The following is a 13,013-nucleotide window of genomic DNA, read 5'->3' as shown; positions in this document are numbered from 1 at the left end:
TCTGTATGTCCACCATGGGAGGCCGGGCAGGAAGAGTACAGTGGAACCCTCCCTGAGTTACTGCCGCAGGGATGGCTCGTCCTGGCTTCAGTCTCTGCTGGAGGAGCCAAACCCAAGTGCGGCCTGCAAACACTCTCACCTTTAGTTCTTTTTGCACACGGGACCCCACTTTGCAAATTGTGTCACCTCTGCCATTGCTCTTAGAATGGCCCCCTTTTCACCTAAACACCTTTAAATGAACTGTTTTTTTTGATGAGTTTGCTTCCTGTCCAGACCATCACTGGAACAGACGCTTCCGCAGTGACACAAATAGTTCCTTCCTGCACATTCTAGTTCATAACCTGCTTTTTAACATTAATAGTTTCCATTACAAGATCCTTGTCGTTTTCAGTGCTGAGAACTGAAACTTGTCCTGTGCTAAGCGAGTGCTCTACTGTGGAGCTACACCCTCCTTACTATTTTTTTAAAATGTATTTTCTGTATGTGTATTTATAAACTGTGTGTGTGTGTGTGTGTGTGTGTGTGTGTGTGTGTGTGTGTGTACACCACTTGTGGAGGTCAGGGAACAACTTGCAGGAGTCGGTTCTCTCCCTTCATGTGAGTCTGGGGATGAAACTCAGTTCATCAGGCTTGCCCTTTACCCCCTTAGCCATCTTGTCTCCCTCTTTCTATTAGTTTTGTTTAGAGATTGGGTTGACTAAGCTGCCCAGGCTGGCCTCAAACTTTTGATCCCGCGTCAGCTTCCTGAGTAGCTGTGATTTCTCTAGGAATCCTTCCTTCCATGCCAGCAAATACAAATGCATACTTTCCTTATTTTGTCTAATAACATTTTCCAGTTGGATTTAATTCCTACAGATTGAATCTGCACAGCACTTACTGGGTACAGATGTATCCCTCACTCTCATGTGAGGGGCCGTACAAGGTAGATAATGTCAAAGGTGCCAGGAAAGAGCTAACAGCTAAGAGCATAAAGCACAATGAAGACAGAGGGCGTCTTGGAGCAGGGGTACCACTGTGGTATGCCAGGGGTAGAGGAGACTTCATTCTGGGCAGAGCTAGCTGGCCTAGAGAGGAACCCCTGTGGTGCTTTGAACATTGGGGGAGCCCTGTTAGTGAGCAGAGCCAAGCTTTCTTCTACTGAACTCTTCATTCATCCCGTCCATAGAGCAGTGTTCTGGGATGACTGTCATTTTCCATTTCCCCTCTAGATCGTTATTTCCAGGAGGCTGGCTGGGTTCCCTTGTATCCTGTCACACACCCATATGGCAGGAGTTCCAAGTAGATGCTGGTGGGGTGAGTCTGAATGGACAACCTATGGCAGAACAGACATCCACTGGCTGTGCGCTTTGTGGGAAGCTCTTTGCAGCCCACTCCTTCTGGTGACATCCCCTCGCTGGTTTCAAAAGCTCTGACTCTGATGCATGGCATCATCCCTGTGAAATGATTTGGGGAGGAGGATGCTGTCCCCATTTCCCTCTGAGTGTGGGTCATGGGAGGGACAATTGGAGAGAGGTGTCCAGGGCTCTGATTTCCCTGCTCCTGTTCACAGATAACCCCAACAGCAACCCTTTCTCAGAACAGACTAAAGACCAGGGATAAATTCTACTAACATTAAATCTCAGGAAACTTCTCTTCCCCACAGCTCCCTCTTGCTCCAGGTCATCCAAGCACACTCAAAAAGTGCTTACTTTGTTTTATTTTGAGACAGTATCCCTCACTGGCCTGGAATTGGCCAAGTAGGCTAGGCTGACTAGGTGAGCAAGCCCCAGGAATTCCATCTCTCCAGCACTAGAGTTACAAGTGAAGGCCACCACACATGGTTCTTACATGGGTTTTGGAGTCAAATTAGGTCTCCATGCTTACATAGCAAACACTTTACTGACTGAGTCTCAGTCTGCTGTCTTTGTTTTTCTTGTCTGTTCTTTTTTGTGTTCTGAGACAGAGTCTCACTCTGTCCTGGCTGGCCTTGACCCCCTGCATAATTCAGGCTGCTCTCAAACTTGCAACATTTTCCTGCCTCGGCCTCCTGAGCTCTGTAGTTACAGTGTGAAACCACCACACCCAACAGTACTGGTTGCTGTTTTGTCTTTTTTGTGAGGAGAACCCTGGCGTGAGTGCTTACCTTGCAAGCTAGTCTTTCCTATGTTTTACTTGGCACTCCTAGGGGGAGTGTGCATTCCTTTGTACATGAGAATTTGCTGCTCTCTCATGCAACACAGAGTCCCTTGGATGAATGCAGCAGACATCAGACATCAATCTGGGAAAGGGAAGTTGGAAGGGATGAAGTTTACCAGTCTTTCAAAACAATTCCCTATCCCCAAATTCTTCATTCCTGAACCCTGAAAGAAATGTTAAACAAACTTTGAGCATCTGGTTTAGAGTCTGAGTCCAGCCATTCTATTGAACTCCTGAGCCACACATTGCAGGTCAGGGAGGCAACAAAGGGAACCAGGCCAGGCCGGGGGTGGAGGGAAGGGGAACCTCAGTGTGTCCTGTTACAACCATCTTGTAAACATTTAGGAGAACCTGCTGGCTGTTGGAAACCCAGACTCTAAATACTGTTTACTTCTGAATAATTTGTAAATCCTTTCCCAGCTCAAATAACCATAAACTCCTGCAAAGCACTTTATAAATAGTCATTAGAGTCTTACAAAAATCCTTTGAGACCTGCATGATTATCTCCATTTGGCAGGTGAGTAAACTGAGTCACAAAAGTTGAAAGATCTGCTCAAAGCCATGCCAGAGGCAGGGGCAGAGCCTGAGCTGGAGCTCAGACTTCCAGGCTCCTCAGTGGGTGAGCTGTTCCATAGAATGTGCTGGATCAGGCATAGCTAGGTTCCTATGGCCAGATCCCCACAGAGCCACTGGATTCTGTGGGAAACCCTTCACGTGGTTCCTTGGGGTTGACTGAGGTCTCCTGACTTCTAAGAGCCCACACTTCAAGGTCAAAGGCTCCACTTTGAAGAAACAGCTGAGTAGCTGCCCATCATCTTCCTGCAGCTTTCTCTCCTCAGTTGCATGGCCTCCAGTGCCTAGCTGGAGTGGTCCATGGAAAGATACACAGTCTGAGAAGAAAGACTGTGGACTCAGATTTTCTCTTTGTAGAACAGCTCGGAGTAATCTATTAGCAGACTCTAGTAAGCACTCTGCATTCTTATCTACTTCTTATTTTTCTTTTTTAAAAAGTTTTATTTTTACCTATGTGTTTGTATGTGTCTCCAGGTGGGTATGTGGATGTGAGAACAGGTGCCCAGAGGCTAGAAGAAGGTGTCAGATCACCTGGAGCTGGAATCATAGGCGGTTTTGAGCCATGAGATGTCGGTGCTGGGAACTGAACTCTGGTCCTCTGGAAGAGTAACAAGTGCCCTTAACTGCTATGCCAACTTTCTTACATTGAGCTCTGCTACTCATAGGGAAATGGAAGAAGCTATCTAATTTCTTAGCCTTTGTCTCAGTAGAGTATAAGCACGGAACTCAAGTTTTGCCAGGTGGAAGACCCTCAGGTACGTCTGGGTGGGGGTGGTGGTGACTGACAAGAAACAGCATAGAGGGGGGAGGGGAGGGAGAGGGAGAAGGGATTGACATCTGAATCAAGCTTGTTCCTAATTTGAACAACAACAACAAAAAAGAAGCAGCAGAGAGACCCAGTGATCTCAGGGAGCTGGGGTGGAGGTATCAGCATGCTATACTGGCTATCAGTGGTACTTGGGTACATAGGATGATTCCTGAATCAGAATCTCAGAGAGGCCTCTTGTTCCTAGGTTGACACTGCCCATGACCTTGGCTATAGTGCAGCAGTCTTCCCCAGCCTGCTTGGCTTTCAAGTCATTACCAGAAAGTACAGTGAATTTACAGCAACCATTTCAATTTACGCCTGTGGTAGTTTGAAAGAAAATGTGCTCCCAAAGGTGTGGCTTTGTTGGAGAAAGTGTGTCACTGTAGAAGTGGGCTTTGAGGTCTCATATATGCTCAAGCCACACCCAATGTCTCAGTTCACTTCCTGTTGCCTTTTGATGTAGAGTTCTCCAGCACCATGTCTGCCTGCACACTGTCATAACTCCCAGCTGCCATAACTCCCTGCCATGATGATATTGGAGTAAACCTCTGTCTGTAAGCTGCCACGTCGATTAAATGGTGTCATTTATAAGAGTTGCCATGGTCATAGCTGTCTCTTCAAAGCAATAGAAACCCTAACTAAGACAACCACCTTTCTGGTGTTAGTCATGAATCAGGACAGCTATTGGTTTGTACATAAGTGGTCACCAGATGGGACATGAGGCAGGGTTCTTTTTTCCCATTCCTTCATCATACTACTAAGAGATGAGTCATAGAGCCAGACACAGGGTTGACAAGTACATCATCAAAAAGGCTGGAAAGGCTGGAAGGTACTAAAGAAAGGTCTAGGAAACTGCTCTCCAGCATCCACATCATATCACATCACACCATGACCATGTACCTTCATCCCCATGGCATTTCCATCCCAGGCACTGTCACTTCACATTTATGGCCAAGTCAGCGTCAACATGTTTCCTCCCCCATATTCCTCCAGGTCCCTCTTAGCACCTTTCTTCCTATCCAGGTTCCTTCCCCAGCTTGGGTTTGAAGCAGAGCCTCAGCTCCTGCATCAGTCATCAGAGAGTGAGACCCTTCCTTCCACTGATCTCTACACTGCTGAGGCAGGAGTTGTGCTGGACAGGGTATTGGACACTAAGGAAACAGCAGTTGTACCCATGCCAGTAGCTTCAGATGAAGCATCTCTTAAAGACACCAAAAGATAATATAATCAAACCCAGGAGATGGCTCAGTGGGAAAATACTTCATAGGCATGGGGCGGGGTGTAAAGGGTCTATTATGCTTTCACTTCCCCATCACATTCCATCACATCATCAGGAGAGAAACTCAAGGCAGGAGCTGAAGCAGAGAGCACAGAGGAATGCTCTCACTGGCTTGCTTTGATAAAGGACCTGAATTTGGACCACTAGAGCCCACAAAAAGTGGGACACAGCAGCACATCCTTCTGTAGGACCAGTTTTCCTATCATGATGGAAGGAGAAGAGAGTGTGTATCATTCACAAAGCTTCAGAAACTCACCGGACAGATAGCCTAGCCTGTGCAAATGTAAATAAGAGACTCTATCAAAGAAGGTGGAAGGGGAAGACCGTCACCTGATGCTGTCCTTTGACCTCCCACATGTCATAGCATTTGGTCTGGTTTTCCTAATGTCCCTGATGGGGGATGTCCTTCTGTGTATATGTTTGTCTTATTGGTTGATAAGTAAAGTACTGTTGGCCAATAGGGAAGCAAGTTAGGCGGGACTAAGAGTCAAGGAGGATTATGGGAAATGTAGTAAAGAGAAGTCTTGTGACCCAGGAAGGAGGTGACACAGCAGGCAGACTCAGAATATAAGCAGGGACAAGCAGGAAATCGCTCTCTTCCTCCTCCTCTCTTCTCTGGGAGTTGCCATGTGAGCCCGACAAGAGAGGATGTATGCTGCTGGTGTCCTCAATCAGGTAAGTCTTTATTAAATATATAGATTAATAATTATGGTTGATATTTAAGACAGAGCTGGAAAATAAGAAATCTTGGTCATTGACCAGCAGTATTGTAATTAATATAAGACTCTGTATGATATTTTGGGCACCCAGATGGTGGCAGGGCTTGGGCGGCTTGGTGGAAAGACTTATAGTTACATGTCCCTATGCAGAGGATGTTATGATGGCTCCTAATTTGCATACATGATACTAAAGTGAGGTGACTTATCCCAGCCAGCAGTTCCAGGGGTTACCTTTGAAGAGCTCATATTTTCTGTCACTTTGCAGCAGTACCTGAATAGGCACATCCTGGGTGATTCCCAGGGATGGGGGTGTGCTTGTGCATTGACATTCCATTAAAAAAATGATAAAGTTGTAGATTTTCCAGGTTTTCACCTGGGGAGTTTAGCTTAGTCAACCTTGGCGGTGAAGAGGCTGAGGCTGGATGACTCCCAAGTGAGGCTAAAGACTTCCTCTGTAATAGGCATCTGACATTCTGGGCTAAGCTCAGGGAGAGACTCCATCACTGTACACTTGACAGAGAATGTCCACTGGTCATGATGCTCCTTTCTGCTGAGCTGACCTGGCTTCAGAGTGCTCACTGTAAGTATCCAATACCAGTCAATGGGCAGTGGATTCAAGACACTATCAGCTGTACTAGAGTATCCAGGAAGAGGATTGCAGAAGCTGAGCTTCATCATGGGCTGCTAATAAAGGAGAAGATTGGGGGCATTCCTGTGCCTTGGGTTTCATTCTACTGGTGTGTGTGTGGGGGGGGGGGGGATCATGAGCCTTTGTGCTCTTAGCTTGGAGAAGATGTATTCTAACACCAACCATTGAGGTAATGCCAATTGCTATACATTTTGTGACATTTAATGGACACTGGACATGTTCTGTGATTGACTTTTTATAAGTAGTTAAATGTTGAGCTTCTATTCCAAGGATCGGATTGCTTGCCTGTGTCAGAATTCATCAGCATGGCAGCCAACACATTGCATTTGTCACACCATTGTTTGTCAATGCCCTGGCCTGAAGGAGAGTCTCTGTTCATCTCCTGGAGTCCAGGCTGATGGAGGGTCTGTCATCTTCTATATGTGTCTTCTGAGATTGTACTGGAGGCTAATACCTAGTGGGGACAGTGCAGATCTGCCCAGGAAGCTCAGTAGGTCACCAGTAGGATGCACCTTGGTTAGATACATTCCATTGGCCAGCACTCCTTTCCCAGGCAGCAATGAGATTCAAGAAGATAGCAGAATGGAGCTAGGCTGGCCCAGAGGGACCTGGGGAAGAGTTATCCAAACTTCCTCTGAGCTAGGAGGGCTGTAGATGATTCTAAGGAGTGACTGAGTGCCACACAAGTCAAAGCACACAGTTCTGAGAGGTTGGTGGTGTGCAACCCTGGACCCCCTGAGCTGTTCCCATACTGGGCCATGCAAATACAGTCAAGAGGCTGGCTTTTAAATTCTGAATAGTGGAAACCAAGTAAGAACAAAAGATATACTAGCATTGTTCCTAGCATATTAACAACCTCTCCTACATATTGACTTTGGCACACCCACCTGGCCCATCTCAAGGTTTTGTTCTCTAGCTGTTTGTCTTCAAAAGAGCTCTAAGTGGAATAAGCAGGGCTTCTCAACACAGGCTGAAATCAAGACACGAGAGATAAATGGAAATGTCTGGCTTCTGAGAACAAAGTGATGACTTGAGTCAACAAAGGTCTTGGAAAAAGATGTCCATGTCCGTAGCAGGGAAAGTTTGGGTGCTGAGATCACCTCCAATGAAGGTGACCAAGGCACTGGCCCCTCCTTTGTCTCACTGTCTACATCACAGAGGGTGGACAATAACACTAACCTCAGAGGTGGGTAAGTGAGGTGTGGGGACAGAGCCCGCTGGATAACCAGGATAAGAGGTAGAAAGCACCATTGGTAAAGAGCTTGTCTTGCTTCAAGGACTTGAGCTGAATCCTTAGAACCCATGGTAGAAAACCAAAAAAGCCATCCATGTTGTGCCGCATACCTATAATCCCAAGCCTGAGGAGACAAAGACAGGCCTCTCCAAGTTTAGTCTACTTGGTGAGCTCTAAGCTAGTAAGAGACCCTGTCTCAAAAAAAAAAAAAAGAAAAAGAAAAAGAAAAAGAAAAACAAAAAAACAAAAAAAGTGGTCAGCTACAGAAAAAAGGATACCTGAGGTTGTCTTCTGACTTCCACATGCACACATATGTATGCAGCCCTAACATGTGTTGGATGAACACACACACACACACACACACACACACCACCACCACCACCACCACCACCACCACCACCATCACCAGAATAAAAGAGAGAACTCTAGAAGGTTCCATCTGTTCTACTCATTGTTAATCTAGCAGCCTAGACATGGCTCAGGCTGGATGGGAACACTGCCCTGGATAATCTCAGGGAGGGGGTGTAGTTGGGAGACTCCAGTTGACCCTTTCCTAAAGTGTTGCAGAGTGGCTTTCTCAGAGTTCTCCCTTGAAACAAACCCTATGGGATCCCCAGCCTTTACAGTGACTCAGTTTCCTCACTGATAAAAAGGGGAGGCAGGTCTACAGTTCTAAACTTGCCTGTAAAATACACTGAGAGCCTTGAAATAAAGGTGGTATTTAGGGTGAGTTCAAAGTGTTATGTAATTATTTTATTGCCCCTTTTATTCCTGAGATTTTTCTATTTGCTCAGCTTACAAACCCAGGCCAAAGCCATAAAACCACTTTTATGCCAGCGCCTCTCGTACTGATCATGTAACAACTGCGTATCGCTTTGGCTGTGAAAGTGCTTAGAAGGAGGGTGGAGACATGCCCAACAGGAACCTCAGCCATTTCTGTCCAGTGAAGGTCATTACTCTACCTTGAAACTACTGGGGGCCATTTATATTTTTCAGCCTCCAGTTGACCACCTCTGCCCCAAGATGGAGTTAGCCTGAACATGGTGGAAGGACAGTGAGGATGGTCCAAAATAACAACTCCTTGTTTCACATCTTGCTTTTTTCTTTGTCTTTTCTTTTCCTTCTCTTCTCTTCCTTCCTTTTTCTCCTCTTCCTTTTTATTTGTTGAGACACAATCTCACTATGTGGCGAGGCGGGCCTTGAACTCACTATGTAGTAAGTTACAGAGTCTCATGTGCTGGGATTATAGCATACCTTCACTCCTTTTTTTAATTGTTTGCATTTTTTGCGAAAGGGTCTCAGGTGGTGCAAGCTGGCTTTGAACTTGATAGGTAGCTAAAAAATAGCCTGGAACTTCTGTTCCTCCCACTTGTAGCTCCCAGGGGATTACAGGTATGCACTACCCTGCCTAGCTTTCCTGACTCTTCTCATAGATGCAGAACCGGGTCTTGCTACAATCTTTTCCCAGTACCATTACCAAAGTACAGGATGCAAGAAGCTTGAAGTTGAGGCCTCATTGGCTGGTGTAACTGCTCAGCAGGTCAGAGTCCCTCTTAGGATATCTGGCATGGGGCCCCATCCCCCTGAATTGGGGGGCATCTGACTCTACATTTGGGTGCATCAGGGTGTGGAGTGTTCTTGAAGGCCAGCAGAAATGTTGGCTGTGCTCAGCCCCACAGAGCATTTGTTCCCAATACCAGCCTTGAAAGGCAGAAGTGGGGAAGGCTTGGGGAACTGTTGTCATCCCAAGAAACAGAAGTCAGGACCATGGACTCGTCTCCATTCTGGTACTTTCTTTATTTAACAAACCAGGACAAGCAATGTCCTGTTAAAAAGAGTCATTGCTTGGGGTTAATTTATAGGGATGGGAGTTTTCTGGGCAGCAGTCTTACTGCTTTTCTGATCCTCACCCCACTTCCAATCAGAACAAGGACCTCACAACCCCATGTAAAGGAAGGCAAGGAAGGCCTCGCCTGTACCAACAGGAGCTTGGGAAATGCAGTCCTGTTCCCAAGCCCACCAAGCAGATCAGGCCTTCAGGGCCATTCCACAAACCCAGGGAATTCAGACCATATCTCAAGAAACTTTCACTTTGGGAGGCCGGAAAGTTTGTCTAGACAAGACCATTGTATGCCTCACCCCCAGAAATCTCATTTCTAGGACACTGGAGAGATACAGTGGTCACCTGGAGCCCTTTGGGGTATCACTAACATTCTTCCCAGATATTGGTCCTCTTCTGCCTGGTAGGTGTCTACTGCCATGGACCACCACAGCAGAGCCTTTGGACAAGGCCTTGAGTACATGGTATTCTCTGTCCCTCCTCATTTTCTTTCCCCATAGCTACCTTCCTGATTCAGGCTTTTGGTTTCCCTCTTCAGGATCTTGTTAAGTCCTTCCTGTCTCACTTCTCCATCCCAGCTTACTTCCTCCAGCCTGTTTGCCAAGCTGCACCAAGGAGGTTGTTGTATCTGGGTCTGATGGTGCCCTCCCTAGCTACCTAGGAGGTTGAGGCAGGAGTACCAAAACTTCAAGACCTGCCTGCCTGTGCTGTAGAGTGAGTTCAAGGTCATCCTGGATGATTTAGTCAGACCCTGTCTCCCTGGCAAACCCCCATTCTGGCCTCAGAGTTAGTCTCTGACTTGCCAGACCTTTCCTGTGAACCCCTTCAGCCATCCAGTGGTACAGTGTGTTCTCTCGGCTTTGAATTTCCTTGTTCCTGTTACATTTCCCATGCCCATCACAAAAGCACCCCTCCTCCAGAAAAATGGCCTCTGAGCTCCCTGAGAATGGGATTCAGCCTCCATGACCCGGAAGCTCTTCATATTGCTATGCCACAGAAAGAATGTGTCCCCATTCAGGGACACCCTTTGCCAGGAAAGGCTTCTCTTTGCCCCGCAGACTCTTAGTGGTACCAGCTATGGCTCTCAGGAAGCACCCTGGTGGGGTCTGGGGGCTGTCTATGGCAGGTAGGTGTTTTGTCCCTGGCTGCAGTAAGCTGGGGTTGGGGCTGATGAGTTTCTCCAGAACAGCAAATAGAACCTGGAAGAGGGGCAACCCTGGAGCCTGGCAGCTGATTGGGTAAGAACCAGGGGACTCTACACAGGCCCAGCTGAGTGGCCCCAAGGTGGACTCTGCTAACACTGACCTCCTCCAGCCTGGGACCTCTTGTTCTTCAAAGGTGCCAGAGAGTGCTACCTACATAGGAATAAGTCCTGGCTTTAGCTGTGGAGAGCTGAAATTAAAAGGCCATTAAAATCAGCTTTTCTTGCAATGTGCCATGCTTGTGATGCTGTTTTTCTCTGTGTATTTACACAGAGCAATGAAACTAAGAAAAATAAAGATAAACAAACATCAACATCAACACACACACACATGCTCGAACACACATATATACACACACATGCACACACATGCAAGTGCTCAAGCACACAAATACACGTTTGCCCATGCATGAACATTAAGGTCGCCCACTAAGCTTCCTGTCCTCTTCCTTGACTGGTCAGGTTTCTCAGGCTGACCCCTCCAGACTCTAAATTCCTCTCCCAGATCCACTGTTTTCCACCCTGATTTTGATGGTGTTTCCCAGGATTAATGGTTAACATATTCATTTTCTCCTAGCCCTCTGTTATCAAAGGGCGCTCCGAGCAAAGATTAACTTGGGTTAACAGAATCCCATTAATCATCTACAGGCTTTGGTAAGCTCCCCCCACAGCCCCTGACCTTCACCAACACATGGGTCTAGAGACTAGAAAAAAGCCAAACTTAGGAGAACTGATGAGCCAACAAAGGTCACAAACTGTTGAACAGCGGGTGACGCTGGCGTTCTGCGCTTTTTAACCTAGCCACTGTTGCTCCGAGACCCTATAAAAGGACTGGGCTGTGCCTCTTTAAAAAAAATGTTTTGCAAGCCAGGCCTAATCTACGGTACATTCTTTGTTGCCGGGAGACTCAGAGTGGCTGTACAAGCTGTTCTTTCTGGGAGTCATAGTTCAAAGTGTCCCGACCCAAACACACATGTGTTGTCATTGTGCTTGTCCTTCGAGTGGGGCTGGGACATCCGACTTAGGAAACCTCTCCTGAGCAAGCAGCCCTAGCAGCCAGGAGCCACAGCCAGCAGGGTGGCTCTAGACACAGTGATTCCAGGCTCCCAGTGCAGGGAGGTGACTGCCTTCTAAAATGAACTGGTGGCTTCTATCCAGGGAGCAAAAGGAGGAAGAGGAGGGGAGGGAGGAGGGGTGCTCCCACAGGGTCCCTCCGGACATGGGCTGCAGCAGTTGAGCTCAGGATGACAGAGAGAGTGTGGCCAGCACAGCCAAGTGTCCAGAGTGGCATTGTGGAAAAAGACCCCCCCCTCCCCCATGCAGTTGGCAGAGTTGCTGCAGAGCCCAGGCTAGGGGAAAAACAGGCCTGGGTCCAAATTCCTGTTCTGTTTGGCTTCCTTTCCTTCCTCCTTGGAGAAGACTGGAGTGGAGGGGAGAGGTCGTTCAGAGGGGGACTGAGGCCTGGAGCCTGCCAGACTTATTAGGAAAGATGTTGTCGGGGTCTTGGCAAGCGTTCTCCATCGTCCCGACCCAGTGTGACTGGTTCCTGTCACCCTGGCTGACTCCCGCCAGCCCTGAGAGCCTCCCTGCCCCACATTCAAACATTTCCACATTAGGCCACCTGCACGCCTCCCAGGCAGTGGGGGGAGGTGCCTGCTGACCCGGGGTGGCCTCTCCTGCCCTGCCTCCCCTGCAGGTACAATTGCTCTTTTCTGGGTCAACCTTGTGATCTGGTGTCCAGGCACTTGGCAGAATTTAGCAAATGTTCCTCAGAGCTCTGTCTCTTGGTTACACTATTCACACTGACACCCTGGGGACCATGGGGGAAGGGGAACCACTGTCTCCGTCTCCTGCCCTGCCCTGCCCTGGTTAGAGGGCCTGGCTGCCCAATCTGCAGCCCTTGGAGGAACTGGGAGGCTTTGCCTCCTTTGCTGATCTTTAGCTCCTTACCTTTCTATTGTCCTGACCTCTCTTTTGGACCCAGAGTTGGAGCAGAGGTTACTATTCATGACGTACACCCACATACGGGCCTGTGCAGCCAGACGTGGCAGCCTCAAGCCCATGTGACTCAGAGCAGTTGAATCACAGCTGTGCCAAATGGAGCCGGACAACTGTGCCAGCTGTGGGATGGATTTCGAAGAGTTCCAAAAAAAAAAAAAAAAAAAAAAAAAAAAAAAAAAATTGAGCACTCTCACCTGTTGAAACAATAATATTCTGGAGGAAATGTGTTCAATAAAATATGATCTAAAAATAAATTGCACCTGTGTGTTTTGACCTTTATAAACATGGCTACTAGAAAACGACATCTATGTGGTTAGTGTTGTATTTCAGCTGGGCAGTTCTGCTTGACAACTGTCTCCACAGTAATATGGTTCCTTCTCAGCTTGTGGCCTGCTGAAGGCTGGTTCTAATCCCCCAGGTCTCCCTGCTTGCTGGCAGCTGTAGGCTTCTCTGCCCACTGTGACATGCTCTATTCCTGCTCTCTCTGGGGTACTCTTCAGGGCCCAGGGCTAGTGCCTCCCATGCACGAAGCAT

At 47.7% G+C, this 13,013-nt stretch overlaps 1 long non-coding RNA gene across 1 annotated transcript; it reads right to left on the bottom strand.

The window, feature by feature from the left end:
• Positions 1-657: 657 nt before the first annotated feature.
• LOC103159193 lies at positions 658-12,546 on the bottom strand. Its single transcript, XR_003483203.2, has 3 exons — positions 12,429-12,546; positions 2,123-2,257; positions 658-1,312 (listed from the first exon to the last, which is right to left on the bottom strand). It is a non-coding gene; the product is annotated as an uncharacterized LOC103159193 (long non-coding RNA).
• Between the last annotated feature and the right edge of the window lie 467 nt (positions 12,547-13,013).

This window comes from Cricetulus griseus, chromosome 3 (assembly GCF_003668045.3).
Source record: "Cricetulus griseus strain 17A/GY chromosome 3, alternate assembly CriGri-PICRH-1.0, whole genome shotgun sequence".
Lineage (NCBI taxonomy): Eukaryota > Metazoa > Chordata > Mammalia > Rodentia > Cricetidae > Cricetulus > Cricetulus griseus.
This window is presented reverse-complemented; position numbering and strand designations above follow the sequence as displayed.